This window comes from Lactuca virosa, chromosome 6 (genome assembly GCF_052849685.1).
Source record: "Lactuca virosa cultivar CGN04683 chromosome 6, Lactuca_virosa_CGN04683_v6, whole genome shotgun sequence".
Taxonomy (NCBI): Eukaryota; Viridiplantae; Streptophyta; class Magnoliopsida; order Asterales; family Asteraceae; genus Lactuca; species Lactuca virosa.
Window position 1 is genome coordinate 103,229,331 of NC_136431.1, and position 10,166 is coordinate 103,239,496.

At 35.0% G+C, this 10,166-nt stretch overlaps 1 non-coding gene across 1 annotated transcript; it reads left to right on the forward strand.

The window, feature by feature from the left end:
• The first annotated feature begins 2,096 nt into the window (after positions 1-2,096).
• On the forward strand, positions 2,097-2,203 carry LOC145123109 (small nucleolar RNA R71). The gene has a single exon (XR_013714987.1). It is a non-coding gene; the product is annotated as a small nucleolar RNA R71 (small nucleolar RNA).
• The last annotated feature ends 7,963 nt before the right edge of the window (positions 2,204-10,166 follow it).

The following is a 10,166-nucleotide window of genomic DNA, read 5'->3' on the forward strand; positions in this document are numbered from 1 at the left end:
AAGAGGGACTTATTCCCTTGATGTCGGTAATGCTCCATGCTATTGCCCGCTTTCGCTTCTTTAAGACTTGAACTAGTTCTTCTTTTTCAGATTCGGAGAGGTCAGAGGCTATTATAACTGGCTTTTGATGACCATCTTCAAGGAAAGCATACTCCAAGTGATCTGGTAATGTTTTGAGTTCTGTTTTTATGTTCTGTATGTTGCACTCGCCGAGTACAGGTGAGGGACTCGGCGAGTCGGCTGCTGAATTCACGAATTCAGTTGTTTCTTCACACGGACTCGGCGAGTAGATCGACCCTACTCGCCGAGTAGCTCTCTCAGATTGCTTTATTATTTCTTCGTACTCAGCTTCTTCCAGTAGCCTCTCGATCTCCAGTAAGTCTTTTTCAGCATCAAATTCTTCATCAAAGATAGTGGACTTGTTGGGATCTTCATTATCGCATTCCTCCATCAATTCATCAAACATGTCAATCGAGAATGTCATGTCATCACTATTCCTTGCATGCTTCATAGCTTGATCAACCCCGAAAGTGACTGAATCATCTCCTACTCGTAAAGTAAGCTTCGAGTCTCTCATGTCCACTATAGCACTTGTCGTGTTGAGGAAAGGTCTTCCAAGGATGATCGGGACTTGAGGATCCGCTTCCATGTCTAGAATTATAAAGTCTGCGGGAAACACAAACTTGTGCACCTTGACCAATAAGTCTTCACATATTCCTCTTGGAAATGTGACTGTTTTGTTTGCTAAGTGTATTGCCATACGAATTGGCCTCAGTTCCGGGAGATCCAATTTCTTGAAGAATGAATAAGGCATGACGTTCACACTTGCTCCCGAATCAGCCAAAGCATAAATGGTAGCCAAGTTACCAAATTGGCAAGGCAAAGTCACGCTTCCCGGGTCTCCCTTCTTCTTTGGTAATTTGTTAAACATGGCAGCTGAGCAATTTTCATTAAGTACTACTTCTTTCACCTCTTCCATATTCCTTCTATTGGTTAGAAGCTCCTTAAGGAATTTTGCATATTTTGGCATTTGCGTGACTGCTTCGATGAAGGGTATGTTGATTTGAAGAGCTTTAATATGGTCAAGAAACTTCTGGTACTCCTCTTCCTGCTTTTCTTTCTTAGCTCGGGCTGGATATGGCATTGGAGGCTGACAGGGCTTTTCAGGAATCTGATTTTTGGAGTTTGGCAATGGACTCGTCGAGTCCATATTCTGGACTCGGCAAGTAGGGTTTGTACCATGCAGTTTTTGATTTTGGTCTTCTTTTTCTGCTTCCTACTTTTGCAATTCTTTGGGTGCTTCAGTCTGAATGGGGGCCAGAGGAGTAACTATCTTCCCACTTCTTGTTGTGACTATGTTTATGTGCGCGCCTCGTGGGTTGTTTTCGGTTTTACTAGGAAGTTCGCCTGGTGATCTTTGAGTAATTTGTTGAGCAAGTTGCCACAGCTGTGTCTCTATGTTGTGGATAGATGCTTGTTGATTCCTAAGCATTGTTCTTGTCTCTTGTATTGCAGCATCATGGTCATTATGTCTCTTTTCTGAAGCAGCTACAAACTTGGTAAGCATCTCTTCCAAACTTGGTTTCCTTTCTTGTGCCGGCTCCTCCTTTTGATAAAAACCTCTTCGTTTTTGTTTAAACTTCTCCTCCTTAGCCCTCTTGTACTCCTCATACGGAAACCACTCCTTTTTGGGTTTCCGCCAGTCTTCATCATATCGGTCACCACTTGAGTAGCACACTTGCACCTTCTTATTGCCATTCTCATCTAAGTCACAATCTCTAGTAAGATGAGGCCCATTGCAGTTCTCACAACCCACCCGAATAGCATGTATCGTTTGATCCATTTTATCCATCCTCCTATCCATGGTTTTTAACATAGCCATGACTGCTGACAAATCTTCCGAAGCTGCATAAGCCGATCTCCTTGTCATATCATTCCTTGGATTGTGGTATTCTCTAGAATGCTTAGAGAATTCTTCAATTAGTTGCTTTATCACCGAGGGCGCTTTCTTTGTGAGTGGACCTTGCGAGTCAACTAATTGCCTTGTTGTGACATTTACTCCATCATAAAAGATGGAGACTTCTTGTTGACTATTGAGGTCATGATGTGGGCAATTCCTTAGCAGGCTCTTGTACCTCTCCCAAGGTTCATATAGTGATTCTCCAGTTTGTTGTTCAAAGTTAGCTATGGCTTTCTTTAGCTTGGATATCTTGGATGGTGGGCAAAATTGATCAATGAACTCTTCTTTCATTTGGGCCCATGTAGTGATAGATCCGGGGGGCAATGACTTAAGCCAATCCTTTGCAGCACCCTTCAAAGTAACCGGGAGCATGCGAAGTAGAAGAGTTTCCCGAGGCACGTTTGGAACATTGAAGTAATCAGCTACATCATTAACTTCGTCCAAGTATCTGTAAGCGTCTTCGTGGTCTTTACTGGTGAAGGGGATCTCTTTAAGTAGAGCAAGGATGTGACCCTTAAGTTCAAAAGTAGCAGTTGCAGGAATTGCGGGTTGCACAAGTCCCGGGCCGGTATCATCACGTATCATCTTCTTCCATTCCCCCATGGGGACTTCATCGATGTTAGCCATAGGAATAGCTAATTCGTCGCCGTAATCGGAATCGTGCCCGAATGCAGGGTCTTCTTCTCCTTCGGAATCGTACTCGATATCTTCTTTGATTGGGTCTTCGCTTGCTAAAGAGGCGCTGGATGCTCCTGATTTGCTGCCCTTCTTCTTCCCAAAAACAGTCTTCAAGCTAGACAAAGGTGATTTCTTAGGTGTATTCGAGCTTTCAACGTCTTTGCCTTTGTTCTTTCTCAATACGGATTCTGGGTCTTCAAAAGGGGGTACCAGTGGAGTGTTGGATCCTCTGGTCATGAAAATCCTGAACGAAAATTAAAATTGAATTGTCAATCAGCAAGGTACTCGCCGAGTAGGTGCGAGTGCACTCGGCGAGTAGACTGTCCAAATAAAAAAAAAATAAATACTAAATAAAAACTTCTAAAAAAAACTAACAAATTCTAAAACCTAACCTACTTACTGAATTATTAAAAAGTAACTTTGCGCAAGAAAAACTCACACAAAGGATCTATAAAATTAGGAATTATATTTAATTTTTTTGAACCGTTCCCCTGCAACGGCGCCAAAAACTTGATGTGTGTGAAATGCACTGGTTTTAATCCTACTTTTAATTATAAAATAAACACACAAAGGCAGTGGACCTATCAATTGTGGTAAAGCTAAATAAGTAAGGTATCGAACATAGGGAACGGAGAATTAAAACTAAAAACTAATTTTATCTAAAATTAAGTAATAAGAAGGGGTTTTCTCTAGTTTTACAAGACTAGAAACTTACTAACTAATACTTAGACTAATTAACTAAAAACTGGATAAGCAAAGATTCAACTAAATTCAATGATAAAGGGAACTTCTGTTTAGTTCAACTCAATTGATCATATGGTTGATATTATGGCAATAGTGCAATGGATTAATTCTTCTATTGGCTACCGATTCAAGTGATTAGATTCACATTCGCTGCACTAATCCTTAGAGAACAAACTAACTCAAACAGTGGCAAGTTGTCTAATTTAATTCAATTCACTAGGTTATTAATTCGGGTTAATTTAGACTTGTAATGGTTAACTAATTTGGTCCTTTAATTAACCTCTTGTTGATGGTCATCACACAAGCTCACACATGAATTTACCTATTTTTCTATTAATGCTAGTTTCACAGTCGCTAATCCTAGTCATATAATAAAGTGGTCACATAAATTATATGAGGTAACAATTAAGAGATGTTCATACAGCTTAATTATCTTCCTATTAACAGAAGAATAGTTATCATTCACATATAAGGTTCTTTAACAAGCTAAAATTAACAAAATCACCAATATTAAATCAATCCTACCATAAATCAAACCATAGTTTCAATATTGTCTCCCCAAACAGAAGTTAAAAGGGTTTAGCTCATGATTGAAGTAATTAACAGCACAAAAACGAAATCTAAAAGTCTTAACATAATGAAAAGCAATAGATTCAAGTAAGAATGATGTGAATTTGCCTCAAATACCCTTCAGAATTGGGTTTAGGGTTGTATCTTCGTTTTCCAGATCTCTCCTCACTCTAATTCGTAGCTTGCTTCTTCCCAAAGGTTCCAGAAAAGTTCCCAATTCGGATTAAGATCCGTTATTTATAATTATCACAAAACAGGGGCAACTCGGTGAGTAGGTCGTCTACTCGCCGAGTAGACGTGTAAAATCCGTGTACGGCAAGGATTATTGACTTTTCTTCGGGAACATTCTCATGCACTCGCCGAGTATGCACGTGTACTCGCCGAGTAGGTGTGGGTGTTTTCCTTTTTCTTCATTCTTTGGTCTCTAATTGCTTCTCCTTATTCCTTTTTACCTCCATGCATGTCTTTTGGACTGAAAACACAATTTAAGATTAAGTACCTTTTGTCCACATTATACACATAATTAGCTAAAAATGAATATAAATCTATACTTAACATATGGCTAATTATGCAAATATCACTAATCCAGGGGTTTGCACCCTATTTAAACGACCTTATGCAGCCTCCATCACCCCTTTATGCTCCCAAACACGCCTCACTGAAACCCTAGCCGTTTTTGAAGCAATCTAAGCGTTGTTGGTGGATTTTCGTGATTGTGATCTTAGAAGGGAGGAGAGAAGCTTGAGGAAGCAGGAAGAGATCAAGGGAACCTGAGTTGTGCACCTTCTACAGCTCATTGAAGGTAAAAAGCTGTAACCTTGCTCATTCATTTGTTAGATCCCTCTTTGGGGAGATTTAGGGCTTTTGGGAGCCATTTTTGGTGGCCAACCATGTTTGCAAACATGGTTGGGGGTTTAAGCTTCTGAATCACATCAGTGAAGGAGTCACTAGGCAGATTTGGGTTGCTTTTGCACCCATGAAAGGTCCCATGTGCCTTATGAGCTTGTTTTATGACCTTTTGAGCTCAAAGTCCCATGCAAGCACGTAAAGTTTGTAACTTTACGTGCTAGATCGATTGTAGAAGCTTGGATCTATCTTTTGATCAAAGGATGTACATCAGAAATCAAGGATTTAGAGTATGGACGTGACCAACTCGGCGAGTCCATTATTGGACTCGGCGAGTCCAAGGGTGTCACACCCCGCTAAAGCGGAAACACGAGGCATGGCAGTATAAAGGGTTTCATAGCAAAAGTTAAAAGACAACACCAACCATAGTATTAAAAATCATTACAATTTTACAATGGGTTTGAACAACTTTTAAAAGAAATTACAATGTAAATTGAAATACAACACATGCGAATGCTCCTAAAAGTGAAGTGTCCCTAAGTGCCACTTACTCGATGATTCCTGAAAAAGCATGTAAAACGAGCGTCAACTATAAAAATAGTTGGTGAGTACTCACAGATAAACAAAATAATATTGGTTCCATGAATTGAAATCAAAGTTTTGATAAAAGTTTCCAATAATAAAAGTATATTGTTAAAATGAGTAAATAAGTTTGTAAAAACAAAGTTCTTTGTCATCATGAGAGATAAAGTATGTTGCCCAAATAAGATGCAACATTCATATTCTCATGGAAGATAAAGTTCGTTACTCAAACGAGTAAACAAGTTTCATTTCTAAAATGAGCAATCAATTTCGTTGCTACAAGGAGCAAACAATTTCATTGCTAAAACATGTATATAAGTTTTCAGTAATAAAAGTTCGTTGTTGTAATGAGAAACAAAGTTCATTGCTATAATTAATGACAAGTTTATTGCTATAACGAGAAACGAGTTTGTATGTGTATGAGCAAACAATGAGTCTCAACCAAACCTATGACTGAAGCCCTATCAAGATCTATGCTTATCGTTACATAGATGAATATGGTATCATGCACTCCAGCAATAGGGCGAGTGAGGAGTTGTCAATTCCTAATAGCGCTATCCATAATGACCATTGGCTCAAAGAGTTAATGGTTAGAGATAAGGGAAGGGCCTTAGTACGATAAGTTCTCATGTTCCGTGTTGCATAGACATACATAGAGATACATAGCAATAAAATAGCAATCATGTTTGATACAAATCAATTTAAATACAACATTCAAATAATAGTTTTTCGGAACATGCTTTTCCACCCCAAAACATAAAAACCGAAAATAGGGGAGTGCGTGAATACTCACAATGCATTGAGATGATGCAAATGATGCCTTGATCTACGCTCTACTCGTACCACTATCGTTTTCCTACAACGATGTTACACACTAATGAGTCTCTAATTGAAATCTAATACTAGTATACTTACTACTACAATAGAATTATGTCAATATTGCGTCAAAATTTAATATTGATAAGTTACAAATATTTTTCTGTGGAAATTAAGTTTCAAAGAATCAATTGTTATATAACAATTTAAGTGGAAAATTTCCATTATTGAAATGTTAATATTTAACATTTTAGAGGTGTTCCAATGATTAAATATTCAAAACGAAATCAATTTAGTTCTAAACTTTCCCAAACTTTGTATTTCATTTTTAATTGAAGTCAAACACCTTAAGATAAATTTTCTTGAATTTTTGATTTGTCTAACTATTTTTCACCATTTAATTCCATGAATAATCATAAAATCATGGAAAAATAGTAAATTATCATGAAAAATTCTTGTAATTTTTGTGTAACTATTTTACAGTGTACATAATCTAGGAAAAATATTAATATGTGTTTTCAAAAAGTTTAACACAATTTTTCTGATTTTTGTACATTTAAGTGTATTAAATCTTGGGAAAATAGAAGAAAACTAGCATACATAAGATAAAAATCATCAAAATTTTATGTATCATCCTAACTTATTATAAGAGTTTCTGGTAAATTTTCATGAATTTTGGATGAGTATAACTATTTTTCCTGTTTTTAGTCCATTATAAACACAAAAATTCAAGAAAAATAGATATACATTTTCAAAAATTCCCAAAATATTTTTCGGAGTCTTAAATATAAGGTACAAGCTGCGAAAAATAAGAAATAATATTTTCACATTCCCTAAAGTGGTTTTATGATTTATTAGAGCTAAATAAAAAGAAAATTAAAAACCATACTAAACAGTAACAAAAATCGATGAAACTTCATGAGAGATGTTTATTAACTTAAAGGGTCATCCACAAATATTTCCAGAATTTATTTACAAGTTTAAGTATTTTATATGCTTTAACACTCTATTTTATTATTATTTTCATGTAAAAATAAAGAAAATATATATTGAGCTGAAAATTTCCAGAATGCAACTTCAAACAATTTAATAACAATGAAAAATTGTTTTCTTATTTTTGATGTCGAAAAACATGCCTAAAGGCTCAAACAATTATAGAGAAAACTTGATTCTTGTGATTTTGGTAAAAATTATTGATGTTACTTTGAGAATTTTTGCAACATGTTCCAAAGGCTTTTGAATCAAGATATTTTTATACCTCTTAATACATGATGTTAAGTGCTCAAGTTCATTTTTCCTTGATTTTTAGTGATGAATAAGATCTTTGAACATGCAATACAAAACTAGTATTCACAAAAAGGTGCTGATTGAGCAACAGTTTTGTAAAAATTGCTAAAAATCGAAATATTTGAATTTTCCAGTGAGGTCAGATGGGTTTGAAAGCTAACTCAAAATATTATATTTCAGAAAAAGAATCCCGAATTTTGGTTAAGAAATGAGTGAGATATGACAGTTTAAAGTCAGGTAAAGAAATCTGGCAGATTGCATGCATGGTGATTAGTTAGAAAAATGAGTTTTCATCATTTCTTTGAGTAAATCTTTTGAAATATTTTAAAAGATATCATGATAAACTTATATTCTAGTCATGTTTCCAGAGATCAAAAGATTAAAACTTATCAAAATGTATACATTCATTTATGAACAAAATTTTGTTTCTCAAAAACTCTTAACTTGAGTTTGATGTTTTAATCCTTAAAATCGATTTTTGCACTAAGATCATGAACATGCAACCTTGTTTATCATACATGCATGGTGTTAAAACACATCCATCATGTTCTAAAAACCATTTTAACAAAAATAAAACAAGTTTGAAGAAGATGAAGAAGGAGAAAGTGTAAGAAAAAGAGCAAAACTTGAAGGAAAAGTGAAGTAGAATTCGATTTTACCTTCAAGAATACCACAAGATGATGAAAATTTCGAGTTTGAGGAGTGTTCTTGGGTTTGTTTTCTGGAAAATTTCATGGTTCTTAGAGGGAGGAAGAGAGAATGGAGTGGTGTTTGGAGAGAAAAATTAGAGAGAAGGTAGAGAGAGTTTTCTAGAGAGAGAAAGAAGAGAGATGTGTGTGTGTTGGAGAATGAGAGTGTGAGAGAGAGATATGGGGAGAGAGGGGTCCGAATTTTTTAGTATACTACCCCTTTCTCATTCATTTTCTTTTATAAAATTTAAGTTCTTTTATAAAATATCTCAATTTTTATATAAAATGTGCACTAAAATCAAGTTTTTATTCATAAAACCTTGATTTTTGATTTATAAATTAAGGGTAAATGTTAATGAGTTAAATTTTATTTTCCTTGATTATATTTCCCTGAATTTAATTGTTTTAGGATAATATTATGAGTTTCATAACTATTTTTATAGAATTCTTGATGTCAAATTTTATAAAATTTAGGTTTTAGGGTTTTTAGGGTTTTGAGAATTAATAAATCTTTAGATATCAAAATCAATAGAATCTTTGAGACTTCAATTTATCTTATGGTATTATAACTCTTTTATAGTTATAAATAATATTTGTAACTTATTTTATCGGTTTATTGGCATTCTATGTAGTGGTTTCGAGATTCAAACGAAATTGAGGAATCAAGTATACTAGTCATAGTTTTCAACTCTGACTTAAGTTTCTATGAGGCTCCAACCTAATTTCTACTGCTAGGTCAAGTGCATAATGTGTGTATATGATTCATGAAAAGGTGTTTGAGTCAAAGAGTGACCCAAATATGGATAGTCACTACAGTTAAGTAGTAGCAGAATTCACATATCAATGTGAAATCTAAGTACACTATCATCCGATCCTACTTGTTTCCAAGTTTCTAGTAGGTTATAACTTAGCTTCTAGTTACTAAGTCTATTATGTGTCGTGCCTATATGTGCAACTAAGTTTATTCAAATCTAGAACCGACTCGAATTTTGACGGTTGTCACATTCTCCCCCGGTTGAAAGAATTTCGCCCCGAAATTCAATTCGTGACGTATTCTATTAGAACTCAGTCGAATACAATTATATAGCTGGAGAGGTGGTGACTTGCAGTGTTCTTTGATTATTCCGGGTTTATTTCCTCAAAGGAAGAACCCAATTCTTTAGCTATAGTCAAATTAATGTTTCCTTAATTTGAGTTCTACAATTTAGATTGCGAGAAATTAGGATCATGGAAATCATGATCCAAACATGGCGACCTTGTCGAAAAAGATCATCTAGTTAGATATTATCTGAATTAAGAGAGCTATAAGTTTTGCTGAAGCACTAATTGCACTGAGCGTTAAATCCGCATTGATCCTTAAGTCGCGTTCTAAATTAGCACTAAGTGTAAATTCGCCATCTAATAAAGAAGGGATTAAGAACAATTTATTCACTTCCGGGTTGGCTACTAAATATGGAAAATATATATAATCTGAAATAAGAAGGGGTAGCACGAATGAAAAAGAAGCGATCGAGGGTAAGTTCCTAAAGATACGCACTACGGGTAAGCAACGAAGTTTTGGTACCTCTCGAATGTAAAGGCTATTTAAGTGTCGTCTATAAAATAAGTTACGAAACGATCGAGGATTTCCGAAGCAATATTTACTACCATAGTTACTCTTACAATAATAAAACCTTATTCGAAAAATAAATATATTTAGAGAGTCATTTTTGCAAATGGAGGCGATGAAAGTTTATGAGAAATTAAATCACATTGTGTAGATAGCATTTTAAGTGCTTAGAAGTGATAAAAATCTCACTGTTATCAAAATGTGTGTTTAGAAATGATAATTAATCTCACTATTATGAAAATGTGTAATAATTCCAAAATGGTGAAAATACATGTGTGGCGATCCAACAAAGTAGTAAAATAATATAGAGATTAATTAAGGTTAAAGGTTTAAGTCGTCATTAAAGGAATTTGTATAGAAATATTTGTATTAAACTTTTGAGAAA